The sequence below is a fragment of the Schistocerca gregaria genome, chromosome 8 (genome assembly GCF_023897955.1).
Source record: "Schistocerca gregaria isolate iqSchGreg1 chromosome 8, iqSchGreg1.2, whole genome shotgun sequence".
NCBI classification, from domain to species: domain Eukaryota; kingdom Metazoa; phylum Arthropoda; class Insecta; order Orthoptera; family Acrididae; genus Schistocerca; species Schistocerca gregaria.
The window spans coordinates 301,756,853-301,774,590 of NC_064927.1; positions in this window are offsets into that span (position 1 = coordinate 301,756,853).

Sequence of the window (17,738 nt, forward strand, 5' to 3'; positions counted from 1 at the left end):
TCCTGCACAACTTTATATTGTAGGATGCTTTTTCCAGGTCGACAAATCCTATGAACGTTTCTTGATTTTTCTTTAGTCTTGCTTCCATTAAAAACCACAACGTTAGAATTGCCTCTCTCGTGCCTTTACTTTTCCTAAAGCCAAACTGATCGTCACCTAGCGCATTTTCAATTTTCTTTTACATTTTTCTGTATATTATTCTTGTAAGCAACTTGAATGCATAAGCTGTTAAGGTGATTGCGTGACAATTCTCACACTTTTCAGCTCTTGTCGTCTTCGGAATTGTGTGGATGATGCTTCACCGAGAGTCAGATGTTATGTCGCCAGACTCATTTGTTCTACACACTAACGTGAATAGTCGTTTTGTTGCCACTTCACCCAGTGATTTTAGAAATTCTGGTGGAATGTTATCTATCTCTTCTACCCTATTTGACTATAAGTCTTCCAAATCGTTTTTTGGTTCTGATTCTCATACTGGATCTCCTGTCTCTTCTAAATTGACTCATGTTTCTTCTTCTATCGTATCAGACAAATCTTCCCCCTCATAGAGGCTTCCAATGTATTCTTTCCACCTATTCGCACTCTCCTCTGCATTTAACAGTGGAATTCCCGTTGTACTCTTAATGTTACCACCCTTGCTTTTAATGTCTCAGAAGGTTGCTTTGACTTTCTTATATGCTGTACCTGTCCTTCCGGCAATCATTTATTTTCCGATGTCTTCAAATTTTTCTTGCAGCCATTTGGTCTCAGTTTCTCTTAAGTTCCTATTTATTTGATTCCTCAGCGACTCAAGTTTCTGTATTCCTGAAATTACTTGAACATTTTTGGACTTTCTCCTTTCAGCAGTCAACTGAAGTATTTCTTCTAATATCCATGGTTTCTTCGCAGTTACCTTCTTTGTACCTATATTTTCCTTCCCAAATTCTGTGATTGCCCTTTTTAGAGATGTCAATTCCTCTTCAAGTGTGCTGCCAACTGAGCTATTCCTTATTGCTCTATCTAAAGCCTTAGACAACTTCAAGCGTAACTCGTCATTCCTTAATAGTTGCGTTCCTTAGTAGTTCCTTGGGTATTGATTCTTCCTGATAATGTCTTAAACTTCAGCCTACTCTGCATCATTACTACATTGTGATCTGAGTCTACACGTGCTCCTGGGTACGCCTTACAATCCAGTATCTGATATCGGAATCTCTGCCTGACCGAAATCTTCCCGTATCTCCCGGCCTTTTCCAAGTATACCTCCTCCTCTTGTGATTCTTGAACAAGGTATTCGCTATTACTAGCTGACACTTGTTACAGAACTCAAGTAGTCTTTCTCCTCTCTCATTCTGTGTCCCAAGCCCATATACTCCTATAAATCTTTCTTCTACTCCTTCCCCTAGAACTGCACTCGAGTCCGCCATGACTATTAGACTTTAATTCCCCATTACATTCTGTATTACCGTTTCAATATCCTCATATACTTTTCCTATCTCTTGATCTTCAACTTGCGACGTCGGCATGTGTACCTGAACCATGATAGAATTTTTGTAGCTTCTAATAAGAACAACCATGTCACTGAACTGTTCACAGTATCACACTCTCTGCCCTACTCTCCTATTCGTAACGAACTTTACTCCTGTTATACCATTTTCTGCTGCTTTTGATATTACCCTATACTCATCTGAGCAGAAATCTTTGTCTTCCTTACATTTCACTTCACTGCCCGCTACTGTATCTAAATTGAGCCTTTGCATTTTCCCTTTCAGATTTTCTGGTTTCCCTACCACGTTCAAGGTTCTGACATTCCACGCCCTGTCTCGTAGAACGTTATCCTTCCCTTGATTATTCAATCTTTTTCTCTTGGTAACCTCCACCTTGGCAGTCCCCTCCCGATGATCCGAATGGGGGAATATTCCGGAATCTTTTGCCAATGGAGAGATCATCACTACACTTTTTCAGTTACAGGCCACAAGTTCTGGGGTTACACGTTGCGTGTCTTTAATGCAGTGGTTTCCATTGCTTCCTCATGCCGTTGATCATTGCTGATTCTTATGCCTTTAGGGTCAGTTTCGAACCCTCATTACCAAAGAGTGCCTAAAGTTCTGTCCGCTCCTCCGCCCTCTTTGACTATTCTATTGGCAGACTGAATGTGACTAACCGTTGCAAATAAAGCAGTTTTCATTTTCAAAGTGGTTTGCATTTCACTAGCGATCGGACCTTACTTACTCAGAATTTGGAAGCAGATTGAACCACTTCTTTTATAATAAAACACTTCCGCTACAGACACTAGGAAGTAATAACACTGACCAGAACGAATTTAATTAGAAATAACTCCGACAAAAAAAATTAGTGACTTCACTCTTAAAATTTTAGGATATTTAAATAAATTGTACAGCGAATCATACAGTATAAACGTTAACCTTCAATATTATAAGACGTTGTTTAAAAAATAGAGGTTTACAACTGAAATTTTAAAAACCCGCTACCATGCAAGTTCTCGTGCGCAAAGTAAAGACCCATTACCTATGTGCTCACACCTTCACTCTATCCTCCACGAAACCGCATATAGCTTCAAAGGACACACCAAGTAATAAATAAGCTATTTGTACCACACCAAAAATCAGAAGCACTAATAATATATTAACCCTTCCTAACGTGAACAGCCGAAATTACTTAAACATGAATGCAATCCTGGAGTTATTACGCGTTGACAATAGCTGAATGAGGCACCTACCTTTAAGGTATTTTGTTTGAGATAACTTTCTAATGCCTAGGGATCATTTATGGGCGGATGCTAAGAAGTACTGAATAACTGTACTATAACTTAATGTCAACAACACTTGTCTGTAACTCGGATTACAATTTCACATCTACTTTTGCTGGATGACAACGCTTTCTTGCTGGTAAGGCAGAGGAACACATACTGTTTGGTAGTACTCCTTATTCCAAATACAGCTTATAACGATGCATTCTCAGTGAGCTCTTAGTGAACTATAATACAACAGATTGGAAATCAGAATGAGGAAGAGTAATAGGCTCCGTTGAACAAATCGGGTAAGTTCTTGAAAGATAGTTTAAGTCAGATGATCATCACAGTAACAGTAATGCAATCCGCTCGAAGGAAGTTGGTCAAATACCATATAAGTGAAGCACAGGGAGGCCACATCTTTAAATATACGGGTCAGCTATCATGTGGTATTTGGTATATCGCCCACGGCGAGATGCTTGATAAGAAATAGTAAGACGCAGGAAAGCAATAACAGGTGTTATTACGATCACAATAGAGTGATTTAATAACAAGGAATAACTCTTTTCAAGGACAAAAAAAACACAAGTTTTTAGGTAGCAACTGGTATTTGCCTGGAACACTCAGTGAATAAACGTATTTGGACGTAAAGACCACATCACTTATAATCCCTAACTACGAAGAATACGTGCGGTGTATTTGGCCGACAGGTACGTCACAGGATGTTGCTGGAAATTCGTAAGTCCCGCAGCGGTGCCTTCCGAAGGAGCTCTGACTGATGTTCTGCCAAGATCCGGCGCATCAGTTGAAATAATTTTAGAAAAAGGATGGAGTCCAACACCGGTATGGTGACCATCAGAAAACTTCTGCTGTCACGTCTGCGTTTGTTACTGTTTAACCGAAGAATTAACAGGATGTAATCAGTACATGTGTTTGGGATTGTGTATTAATACGGGGCCATGGGGAGATGAGGTTGGTGGAAAGCAAACGAATGGCATCGGTTTTGAAGAGCAGAGGGAAGGAATTGCAGGTGCCAAAGGGCAAAAAACCTGCAACGGTCGGGTCGGGTAGTAGGGACAGTAGCGGTCTCTTTCTCATACATCGGTACCGAAAGTCATGCCTAGGTTTGTCATATAATGAATCAGTCCTGTCGAGGAACGGGTCGAGTAGTAAGGCCCGTAGCGGTCTCTTGGTGTCTGTGACAGATCGTGCGGGCGTCAGAGTGTGTTAGTGGTCGGGCGTAGGTACCGTAAGTCATGGCTAGGTTGATCACATAGTGATTAAATCCTATCGAGGAGAGGGGCGCCGCTGGTGATGAGCACTGGTGAAGTCTCCCGGGCCAGCTGCTGCGGCTGCTTCTCTAACATGGCAGTGTTGTCTGCGTCAGTCAGTTTTATGGCTCCTCAAAGGAATGATGCGTATAGATTCCGTCGGGAATTGGGTTGTGTCCGGTGTTCGGTGTTCGACTTACCTACGATGCGGCTCACCTAGCAGAGGTAGTCAATAGCTCTTATGCGGGGGATAGCCGTATTTCTTGGTTTGCGTGACAGCGTAAATACCGTAGATGGTGAGTCACTAAGGAGTAGTGTTTTTCGGCGCTCGTGTACCCATGTATTGTTGTGATCGTAGTTTTCCCCAGGAGTAGCATGTGAGGGTTGTTCGAGCGACTAGATTTTCTCTGTATTCGTGTGGCGTGTTTTTTCAATACCTCCGAAAGAGACCACAGGCGGTATTCGCTGTGAAGACCTGCTGCAACACTATATCTGGGGGTATCGATTATGATGTGGTTCAGGTGTTTACCCACTGTGTCTGTCATCGATTATCTAATCAGTGAAGTGTACATGGGCACGGACATCCTCGTAGCCATTGTACTAACTCTGCTGAGCATTGCATATTGTTATCGGAACCTCACTTTAGCTTTTTTGGTAATGTATTGTATGTGTTCCCATAAGTAAACTTCCCGTCCAACCAGAATCCAAAGTATCCGACTTCCGCACCAAAGCGTGTTTGCACTCTTGGTGTTAGCGCAGTACTTTCGGTCTGCGAGTAAATGAACTGCCACGCAACAGTCGCGTTTACTTTAATATGCCATACCTCCAACCATGGCTAAACAGTTCTGAGTACTGTCAGCAGTCTGTTGTTAATGTGCAATGGTATCCTGTCTTATGCAAGGATGGCAGTTGAGCCCCCCACACACGTGTTCGTGCCATTTCTTATTTTACATCTGTTGTTGTTTATTTTACCGTACTGCCACCTCGTTATCTTAATTTTCAATTAATGTTGTCACTGAGTTGCTGCCTTGTGCCCGTGAGTGACAGCAGCAGCTCATATCGATATAGGCCCTGCCGTATTATCTTTGCTGGCCTGCTATTACTTCTCGGTCGTCGTGTGTTGTGAGTTGGTTCGGACCTGACAGTGTTGGAGTGGCACTTGACACAAGTTCAGTTGGGGCGCGGCTGCAGTGAGGTCCGGATCGCCATGACTCGCCTGACGGTTGCCGACACACATGACTGGGACGACTTTGGTTGGTCGTCAGTCGGTCACCTTGTCGGACAACGTGTATTTGGCCGGCGATCGCTTATGGGTTGGCTGTCCGTGCCGAGTCGTGTTTCGTCCCAGTTGTTATACAGTCACTGCCGTCAGCATTGTCTAGTTCTTCCTACAAGCGTTCGGGAAGCTGTGTGTCGTTTGTGTGATCTGGATTGGCAAGTTATTATAAATGTGGTCGGCGTACTGGCTCTGAGCAATCAGTCGGTTGGTGTTGATCAGCCAGGAGATCTACGCGCAGCGCAGTGGGCCAGGCCCGCTGGCTATCTCTACACAATGTCGCAGTGTGTGGGAGCTGTCCCGACTGCTATGAGGTTCGTGGCTCACAGACCCAGGACATCAAAGCTGAGTGGTTATTTAATTACCGAAGCCAGTTAGTTCACATTATGCCTCTGGTTTTAATGGTTGCCTGTTGGGCTGAGCAACGGCATGTGTTCGAGTTGGCAAAAGTTTGGCCACTACCCGGTGGAGCTTAACTGTATTTGATTATTTGAAGTCCAAGTGCACCAGCGGAATTTCCTGCCTTGTGGCCGTTAGTGTTCCGGTTACCTGCCCTGGCTGCTGACGTAAAATTAAGGCAGTGTCCTTTCCTCAACGTGTTGTCGCTGTCCAAAACGTGCGTGTAGTTTTGACAGCTTAAGCATACTTGGTTGTGGGCGGCTACACCTTTTACGTTTGGGCCTTGGAGTTCCTTGTGAATTGGTCGGGTAGAAAGCAAGTCGTCTTGTCGGTGGGTTCGTTGACTGTCTCTTGGTTGGGTTGCCGGCGGACCAGATATAGTTGGCCCGACTACCCGTCTCCCCTAAGTGAACGTTAATATTTCAAGTGCAGATCGACACCCGGAAACTTCTGAGTACCGCTCGCTGTACTACATCTTTTTGGTGGTGTTAGATTGTGTATTTTAATGGCTCATAGCCGATGGTTTGAAATTGCATGCTTATAGTTGGGTTTTAAATAATGGGCCATCAGCCTTTTTAAAACTGAAAATTCCTTACTTGTCAATTCTTGCATTGTCTGGGCCCATAGCCTCATTTAAATTTTGTTTGATAAATCTTTGGGCCTTCTGCCATTTTAAAATTCATTGTAGTTGTGTTTTAAATTATGGGCCTACAGCCGTTTTACAAATTAAAGAGGTTGTCCCCTTAGGCCATTATATTGTGTGACATATTCAGTCAATAGGTAAGCTCAGAAATTAGCGCTGTATACTTTGGGCAGTATCCCAAATATCCCAATCCCAAAGAAAGCAGGTGTTGACAGATGTGAAAATTATCGAACTATCAGTCTAATAAGTCACAGCTGCAAAATACTAACACGAATTCTTTACAGACGAATGGAAAAACTGGTGGAAGCGAACCTTGCGGAAGATCAGTTTGGATTCCGCAGAAATGTTGGAACACGTGAGGCAATACTAACCTTACGACTTATCTTAGAAGGAAGATTAAGAAAAGGGAAACCTACGTTTCTAGCATTTGTAGACTTAGAGAAAGCGTTTGACAATGCTGACTGGAATACTCTCTTTCAAATTCTAAAGGTGGCACGGGTAAAATACAGGGAGCGTAAGGCTATTCACAATTTGTACAGAAACCAGATGGCAGTTATAAGAGTCGAGGGACATGAAAGGGAAGCAGTGGTTGGGAAGGGAGTGAGACAGGGTTGTAGCCTCTCCCCCATGTAATTCAATATGTATATTGAGCAAGCAGTAAATGAAACAAAAGAAAAATTCGGAGTAGGTATTAAAATCCATGGAGAAGAAATAAAAACTTTGAGGATCGCCGATGACATTGAAATTCTGTCAGAGACAGCAAAGGACTTGGAAGAGCAGTTGAACGGAATGGACAGTGTCTTAAAAGGAGGATATAAGATGAACATCAACAAAAGCAAAACGAGGATAGTGGAATGTAGTCAAATTAAATCGGGTGATGCTGAGGGAATTAGATTAGGAAATGAGACACTTAAAGTAGTAAAGGGGTTTTGCTATTTAGGGAGTAAATTAACTGATGATGGTCGAAGTAGAGAGAATATAAAATGTGGACTGGCAGTTGCAAGTAAAGCGTTTCTGAAGAAGAGAAATTTGTTAACATCGAGTATAGATTTAATGGTCAGGAAGCCGTTTCTGAAAGTATTTGTATGGAGTGTAGCCATGTATGGAAGTGTAACATGGACGAAAAATAGTTTGGACAAAAAGAGAATAGAAGCTTTCGAAATGTGGTGCTACAGAAGAATGCTGAAGATTAGATGGGTAGATCATATAACTAATGTGGAGGTATTGAATAGAAATGGGGAGAAGAGGAGGTTGTGGCACAACTTGACAAAAAGAAGGGACTGGTTGGTAGGACATGTTTTGAGGCATCAAGGGATCACAAATTTAGCATTGGAGGGCAGCGTGGAGGGTAAAAATCGTGGAGACCAAGACATGAATACACTAAGCAGATTCAGAAAGATGTAGGTTGCAGCAAGTACTGGGATATGAAGAAGCTTGCACTGAATAGAGTAGCATGGAGAGCTGCATCAAACCAGTCTCAGGACTGAAGACCACAACAACAACAACTTTGGGCAGCGAAATAAAGTTATATGTTTTCGAGTGTAACGGACAGCCGCTCGTTTTTGGCCCTTTTCAACAATTCCGAGTACGTGTCCTGTCCTGCGGATTTAACCAGCCAGACATTTCAGCAGCGTCATCAGCTTACCATCGTGTTGCGTGTCGTTGGGATATCATAAATGTAGAGGTTCGTCAAGAGGGGGCCGAGGATGCTACCTTGGGGTATCCGTACTAGTATAGTGTGCTGTGATGACTGTTTGCCCCGAATGTCTATGATAAAGAATCTGGCCACGCGGGATTAGCCGAGTGGTCTAAGGCGCTGCCATCACGGACTGTGCGGCTGGTCGCAGCGGAGGTTCGAGTCCTGCGTCGGGCATGGGTATGTGTGCTTGTTCTTAGTATAATTTAGGTTAAGTAGTGTGTAAGCTTAAGGACTGATGACCTTAGCACTTAAGTTCCATAAGATTTCACACACATTTTTTTAAAGAATATGTTTGTGCGGTATGGGTGAGGGAGACATACGAGTCCATCAGGGAACCCAGCGTCTATGAGTGTGGATATGAGGCCGTTGCGCCAGAGACGATCCATCACTCCTTCGATGTCCAGGAACACAGTCACAGTTGCTTTGTTCACTTCGTAACTCTTGGGAGTTATGTGGGGGAGTGGTGACTCCTAAAGCAGAAACGCTCCGGGCGCACTGTCATTGTCAATATATGGCTCTGAGCACTATGGGACTCAACTTCTGAGGTCGTCAGTCCCTTATAACTTAGAACAACTTAAACCTAACTAACCTAAGGACGTCACACACATCCATGCTCAAGGCAGGATACGAACCTGAGACTGTAGCGGTCGTGCGGTTCCAGACTGAAGCGCCTAGAACCGCTCGGCCACTCTGACCGGCTGTTGTCAATATAGAACGGTGGGAATCGATTCCGTATTATCATCTCAGCTACCTTGCTGAGAGTGCTCAACAGGGTGATGGGGAGGTACATTTGTGATAGGGATTGGTCTTACTGGCTTTCTGGACATCAGGACTTCGGCCGCCCCTCAATAGGCAGGGAAGTGTTGCAGTTGTAGGATGCCATTTCTGATGTGTGTACTCCTGGAGAACACGGTTCTGAATGTCATCGTGACCAGTGGCTTTCATAGGTGAGGAGTGCTCAATGGGCCATATGATTTCGTGTGCAGTCGCTGGCTTGGCTAGAAGACGTGTAAATAACTTGTCCGTTTCAAGAGTGAACGCTGGATCAGAAGGAACCAGATGTGATGCGAAAGACGCTTCAGGCTCTCAAGTGCCCTCGTTTTAAACAAACACATGGCCATCAGTCGCACCGAGGCAGAACCAGCGTTCATCAGAAAACAAAACATACCTCTACCCAGCCAATCCCCCCCCCCCCCCCTGCCTCTCCCTCAACTATGTCGCCCTCCCCCCCCCCCCCCCCCGGCCAATGTTATCTCACTTGACACTATTGAAGTCGCAAATGGCTGGGGTCACTGGAATGCCTTGTCCTTCGCGTGTGTGCTTTACTATTGTAAAGGCTGAAAGTCGCTGGCAACTCATTCGCCATGTCTTTAAAGATTTCATTATCTGTAAGCCAACCACGATCCAAAATTCAGTGATAAAGTGGAAACTGGCAGACTCATTTTGTTTATGCTCCTGTACCTTATACAGCCGATGGTTGTTCGTATTGGCAATTGCGAATACATATCATGTATTTCATAAGAGCGGCGTACGCTGTAGTCCATTTTCCTTTCGACATGCAACCTTATTAACAACACAGGCACTGCAACTTCGTATTTATCTGCGGAGACCAGGCAGCAACTTTCAATGAAAACGTCCTCCCATGTTCTGGGATTTGATAATGAGTGTACGAGTACAGGTTGTGACCCAGGAACGAAGAGATATGGAAGTTCGGTTCTGACCGTGAGTCATGCATAGAGAGCCAAAGTTGTTACGCCGACAACTCGCGTAAAGCGGAGAATCTATGTTCGAGTCCAGATTCGCCAAGAAATTGTTAATGTCGCCATTCCATTAGACAGCTGATACTTGTTCGTATCCGCAATACGAATACTTTTCGTGCATATGGCCGACAATGCACTTACGCACTGGTAACCATGTTCTGTGGTATGCTTACGATGGTGCTGTAGTCAAATTTTTACATAGGCACTGAGTCCTTAGAAAACTTGATCTCAAGATCAGTCAACGGAAACCTGTTATCGGCGAATTTTAATTTTAGGTCTTATTGCGAACGAGGTCATTAAATATTTTAACATTCTCATAATCTATTACTTGATCATCATTGTAAACAAAGTGTTAAACTCGCACGAAAAGTATAAAACTAATACTTTAATAAGTCAGTTATTTATGAAGAGTCTGGCACTAGAGGCTATAATATTCGTCTAACTACCGAACACAAAATATAACACATGCAGCTGATTTCCTGAATTACCTTCCTGAGTCCAACACCAGATTTCTTCTAGTACTGGTCGTCCTTGATGGAACCTCGTACAGGGGAGGTCTCATCAGTGCTCAGTTGTCTAGACCACAGGAGTATCTTACCAGAAATGATATCACAGTAGTGTTTCGAATTCGTCCTTCATAAGTGTAATTGTCGTGATCCAACTTAACTTTCAATCTGTTCGTATAATTATTTCATAACTTTGAAGTTCCCCATAACGGTTTTCAAATTACGTTAGTGCCTCACTGCTGTTTGGTCTAAAGGGCGGGAAAATTCCGGAAAAAGGAAGACAATATGCCCTAGCACCTAAATGTTTAAAGGTTGTAAACGTACAAGAATTTACATAAATTAAGACAAGATGGGCCAGCAACGTGCTTGGTGTTGTGATGACCAGTGAGGAAATGGCTCTCGGATATATATGGTCGCTGTAATCAACGCAAGAGCACTTCTGTCTAGAGGACGCCTCACGGAACTGTCACACGTCATGTGACGAGGGCCTCCCGGCGGGTAGACCGTTCGCCTGGTGCAAGTCTTTCGATTTGACGCCACTTCGGCGACTTGCGCGTCGATGGGGATGAAATGATGATGATTAGAACAACACAACACCCAGTCCCTGAGAGGAGAAAATCTCCGACCCAGCCGGGAATCGAACCCGGGCCCTTTGGATTGACAGTCTGTCGCGCTGACCACTCAGCTACCGGGGGTGGACCACGGAACTGTGACGTTAAAAGACTAGAGATGACACGGTGATTGAAAATGACCACCGCATTGCTGTCTTTTAATAATAGCAATAGTCAAACTCTCTTTTGTGGAAAACGCTAAAAGAAAAGAGTATGAAGACACGTTTTCTGTGTTGCCAACTAAATATCTCCATCTTACTTGACAGCTGTCAACCTAGAAGTCTGTCACAGTGACCATCATGAGCTTACAATTAGAACACATTCATACTGGATCACATTTCTTAAAAGTATGGAGGACATATGACCCCATAGATGTAAAGGAATAATAGAAATGTTAAAGAAAATAAAAGACTAGTTACATGTAACCTTAAGTTACAGCATCATATGATTCTACACTAAACCCTTTCCATACACACAAAGCAATGCTAATTATTTGACAGTGACCCGAATCGTCAGTTTCTCAAAAGTTGATTTCCATTAATATTCATATACAGACGAACATCAGCTTTAAATAAGTTTATATACCTCAGACATTTTTTTGCATCAAGAATTGAATCAGGCGTTTCCTATGGTTGTTTATCGCCATAGTATGAAAGATTCTTTCCAGGCGTTAACAGTATAATAGAGGTACGGGTACAAGAGGAACTACATGAAAAGTTTTCCTGCTACAGTGTTATTCTCTTTCACGCTATCGTTTGTAAGACGTAGTGTAATTTACCACATCAGTTCCAGCACTGTTGGACTGGACTGAAATATGGTCTCACTTGACAGAATAAAGCTAAGAAGAAAATGATCAAATGTGTGTGGATTTCTATGGGACCAAACTTCTGAGGTCATCGGTCCATAGACATACACAGTACTTAAACTAACTTGCGCTAAGAACCCGAAGGAGGACTCGAATCTCCGGTGGGAGGGGCCGCCCAGTCCATGACATTGCGCCTCTAATCGCTCGGCCATTCCTCACGGCAATAAAGCTACGCTCATTGCATCAGAACCCTGGCCGTAAAGCTTGGGGAAATGGGAACATACTTCGCATTTGCGCAACGTAGGACAGCACTTGGCTTACTATCAACTAAGGTCGCTTTTTAATTAGTTTCTATTACTGCTGGCCATTTGAGACTATAAATATGCAAGCGACAAGTACCGTGGCCATTACACTGTCACTGGTGCCCTACGAACAACCCAATAGCCACGTGACGTCCTAATTCATCCAACATATCCACACAACACCCAGTCATCACGAGGCAGAGGAAACTGTAAGGACAGCAGTGGCAGAGTATACAGCTTCCTTAGTATAGATAAGAACAACTTTTACGAAATAATTATCAACATGGAAGGTGACAAACCGATTACTTGCCGTGGAACTACGGGCACGCATGCCTCTAGCCCGTCTTCCACTAACACAAGTCATCACCGTACTCGGCTCGTCTTGGGTCGCTACAGGATCGCCTTGATGATCGAATGGCACACTGCGTTTTTAGCGACCAAAGCACCTTCAGCCTGCTTGCAAGTGATGGTCGTTCGTACAAACAAGGTAGTTCTGGCGAACGCTGTCTTGAATAGTCAGTAATACACTGCCCCATACAACGCCACACGGTATGGGGTGTGATAAGAAGTTTCGTTCATCCTACAGTTTGCGGCGGGAACACTGACCAGCACTCGTTATACGCTGAATATTGTTCGACCAGTTCTTTTTTAGTTCCTACAACAAGAAGTTATTGCAGTGTTCCAACAAGATAATGCTCGTACACACACTGCCTGTGAAAGTTAGTGTTATGAAAGACGTGTTGCGGCTGGCATGCCCAGCAGGATCGCCGAACTTATCTCCAATACAAACCGTGACGCACCAGATGGGACGACAACTGACTCGTGCGACTCGTCCACTCACAACTCTCACAGTGGCAGAGCACATCGGACAGCTGTGGAATAACGTATTTCAAGACAGTATTCGCCACTTTTTGGTCGACTACATGCACGAGTCCACGACAGCATCGCCACCTGTGGAGGCCCCAATACTTTTTACCATAGGTGTTACAGCGCAGGTCTATACGTACTACGTGATAACCGTTCTCCAAAGTAGTCAATCCATATATATTGTTTTCACTTGAAATTTTGAATGAATTGAGCAAATTCTCAAAATGTTCTGTACGTTTTCCGCTAGTTTTGCTGAACAGTCAGAGGAATGGTAAGTGTTGCAGATGATTGTGTTGTTGACCATATGTAGGTATTCCCTCACTCAAACATACATCTCCAAGATACGACGATTTTTGAAAATCTATAAGTGCATGAGTGAAATAAGGCTAGATAAAATCAGTTTCCAAATGTCTGCAACACGGCGAACGAACGGAGTACACCTACTTTACTAGTCATTCCGAAAGCCGTTTGGATCGAGTTTACGTCACACATGCTCTGCGATCGGCAGTTATCGACGCTGTGATGTGGCCTGCAAAGTTCACGGGCGACCTAGCACATATGTGTACTCTCATCCTCCCCTGCCAACGCGTCCGACGAAGTAGAGATCCGTGGCGCCTCAGTGTGGCCCTCCTTGATGAGATAAATTGCAGAAGCGAAGTTGAGTCGACACGGAGAAGATGTTGACTGCCATTACCCGCCAACGGTTCCATACTTCAATGGTGGTTACAGTGTGCCTAACATTCGCCAGCTATGGACGAGATAGAGCGCGCTGGTATAACATGATCATTGATTTCTACTACACTACACTACACAACACTACACGACAATAAGATCCCTGTAATGGACTCCCCTGCACAGAGTCCTGACCTGAATCGTACAGAACGTCTTTCGGATGTTTTGGAACGCCCAAGTCGTGTCAGGCCTCATCGACCGACATCGATACCTCTCCTCAGTGCAGCACTCCGTGAAGAATGGGGTGCCATTCCTCAATAAGCCTTCCGGCATCAGAATGAACGTATGCCTGCGAGAGTGGAAGCAGTCATCAAGGCTAAGGGTGGGGAAACACTATATTGAACTGTAGCTTTACAGATGGAGGACGCCACGAACTTGTAAGTCATTTTCAGCCATGTGTCCGGATACTTTTGATCACATAGTGTGTGTCGTAACCTCTTACCTATCTTCCTCCATTACTATCTTCTATTCATAAATTGTTAATTTTTAGGTCTTCATTTCTTAATTTCCTTTAGAAATGCAAGTATCTAAAATTGCATTATTCTTCACCCTTACTACATATAAGAAATGTGCAATTTCATTACGTAAAAATACGTTTCTTAGTATATAGATAGCAGGTCATTTGCAAATGGTAGCAAACAAAAAACTATGTCCTGCCTCACATAGCCGTGTCGTTTAAGGATCTGGCCTTAGCGTTGGAAAGTGATATGAAATGGACGAGCGTGTGAGGATTGTGGTAGGAAAGACGAATGGTCGACTTCGGTTTGTTGAGAGGATTTTAGAAAAGTGTGGTTCATCTGCTAGTGTGTCCTGTTCTTGAGTGCTGTTCTAGTGTTTTGGATCCGTACTAGGTCGGATTAAAGGGAGATATCGAAGCAATTCAGAGTTGGGCTGCTACATTTGTTACTGGTATGTTCGAAAAACACACAGGCGTTACGGAGATACTTCGGGAATTCAAATGGGACTTCCTGGAGAGAAGGTGAAATTCATTTTCGAGGAGTAGTGGTACAACATAAACTCCGCCACGAACCGTATCGTAGCCTGCGGAGTGTACATTGTAACACTGAAGACGTAGTCACACATTACGTCGGTTTGCTGTTATCACATGGTCACGTAGATGCACAGTCAAGTATATAGTGTGGTCCATTCATCGTGACTGGGCCAAACAAAAAACTACAAAGAACGAAACTCGTCTAACTTGAAAGAGGTAACCAGATGGCGATGTGGTTGGCCCGCTAGATGGCGCTGCCATAAGTCAAGCGGATATCAACTGAATTTTATTAAACAGGAACCCCCATTTTTTATTAAATATTCGTGTAGTACGTAAAGAAATATGAATGTTTCAGTTAGACCACTTTGTTCGCTTTGTGATTCCGCTGTAATAGTCACAAACATATGGCTAACGATTTTGGCCGAACAGATGGTAACAGATAGGTTTTTAAAATTAAAATATAGAACGTAGGTACTTTTGAACAGTTTATTTCGGTTGTTCCAATGTGGTACATGAACCTTTGTGAAATTATCGTTTCTGAGAACGCATGCTGTTACAGTGTGATTACCTGTAAATACCACATTAATGCAATAAATGCTCGATATGATGTCCGTCAACCTCAATGCATTTGGCAATAGGTGTAACGACATTCGTCTCAACAGCCAGAAGTTCGCCTTACGTAAAGTTCGTACATGCGCTGACGCATGTTGTCAGGCGTTGTCGGTGGATCAGGATAACAAATATCCTCCAACTTTCCCCACAGAAAGAAATCCGGCGACGTCAGATCCGGTGAACGCGCGGGTCATGGCATGGTGCTTCGATGAACAATCCACCTGTCATGAAATATGCTATTCAATACCGCTTCAACCGCACGTGAGCTATGTGTCGGACATCCATCATGTTGGATGTACATCTCCATTCTGTCATGCAGTGAAACATCTTGTAGTAACATCGGTAGCACCTTACGTACGAAATCAGCATACATTGCACCATTTAGATTGCCATCCATAAAATAGGGGTCAATTATCCTTCCGCCCATAATTCGCACCGTACATTAACCCACCAAGGTCACTGATGTTCCACTTGTCACAGCCATAGTGGATTTTCCATTGCCCAATAGTGCATATTGTGCCGGTTTACGTTACCGCTATTGGTGAATGACTCTTCGTCGCTAAATAGAACGCTTGCAAAAAATCTGTCATCTCCCCGTAATTTCTCTTGTGACCAGTGGCAGAACTGCACACGACGTTCAAAGTCGTAGCCATGCAATTCCTGGTGCACAGAAATATGGTACGGGTGCAATAGATGTTGATGTAGCATTCTAAGCACCGACGTGTTTGAGATTCCCGATTCTCACGCATTTCGTCTACTACTAATGTGTGGATTAGCCGCGACAGCAGCTAAAACACCTACTTGGGCATCATCATATGTTGCACGTCGTGGTTGACGTTTCACATGTGGCTGAACACCTCCTGTTTCCTTAAATAACGTAACTATCCGGCGAACGGTCCGGACACTCTGATGATGTCGTCCAGGATACCGAGCAGCATACGTACCACACGCCAGTTGGGCATTTTGATCACAATAGCCATACATCAATACTATATCGACCTTTTCCGCAATTGGTAGACGGTCATTTTACCACGGGTAATGTACCACTAAGCAAATACCGTCCGAACTGGCGGAATGTTACGTGATACCACATACTTATACGTTTCTATTACAGCGCCATTTGTCACAAAGCGAAAAAAGTGGTCCAACTATAACATTCATATTTCTTTACCTACTACACGAATATGTAATAAAACATGGGGGTTCCTATTAAAAAAAAAACAAAAAAACGCTGTTGATATCGTTATTTACCTATGGCAGCGCCATCTAGCGGGCTAGCCATACCGCCTTCTGGTTTCCCCCTTCAAGCTAGACGAGTTTCGTTCATCGTAGTTTTTTCGTTTGATGCTTATTTCGTCATACGAGTGTTATCCACAAAGTATATTACGTTTTGGAATTAAAAATAAATAAAGTATTGGATTTCTTTTATTATATACAGATGAAAGCCACACTTAAATATTACTTTTCTACATAGTTGCCATTTAAATTAAGTCACTTAGCGTAGCGATGGACGAGCTTGGAAATTCCTTCGTCGTAAAATTCGGAAGCTTACGCCTTCAACCACGTTGTTACCTATTTTGGGACAGAAAAGGTGTGATTTTTGTGGAATGCCTGGAAACAGGCACTACAATAAACTCTCAAAGGTATTGCCAAACTCTGCACAACCTCTGAAGAGCAATACAAAACAAGCTCAGGGGAAAGTTGGGCTCAAAGATCTTGCTGATTCACGACAACGCCCAGGCCCACACGGCAAATGCCACTCGTGAAATTCTCGAATCTTTTAAGTGGGAGTTGTTTCCTCATCCGCCGTACAGTCCCAACCTGACACCCAGCGACTTCCACTTATTCTCAGCAATGAAGAACTGATTGGCTACGCAGCGTTTTGATGACAACGCACAACTTCAAGAAGAGGTAACCACGTGGTTGAAGGCGCAGGCGGCCGAATTTTACGACGAAGGAATTTCATAACTCGTCCATCGCTACGATAAGTGCCTTGATTTAAATGGCAACTATATAGAAAAGTAGTATTTAAGTGTGTCTTTCATCTGTTTCTAATAAAAAAAAGTTCCAATACTTTATTTATTTTTAATTCCAAAACGTAATTAGTTTGCGGATAGCCCTCGTATATTTGGCCCGGTCACTACCAATCGACCACCCAGTATATCGATGGAGTCCTATTATTTTTTTGTTCACTTTCGTGTTTTCCAATAGTTTCTGGGACGTTCCTCTTACTTTAATAAATGTAATTTCTGTAGTGTACGATGTTATGCACATGTAAGTGTACTCTCCGCTAGGAGCGAATTTGTTCGATTTTGTGACCAGCCAGGGAATAATAGAAGCACACGAATTGCAAGATTGTTTTCTGCGTAACAGCCTGATTCGGTCGCTGTTCAGCATCTATTCCTCCACTAAACAAATTTTCCAGGTGACGAGATACATAATTCCCTTAAAACTATTGTGCATGAATGAGTGCACAAACACGCATGTATATACAGGTATGTACATAAATACACATACACGCACTTGCATAGATATA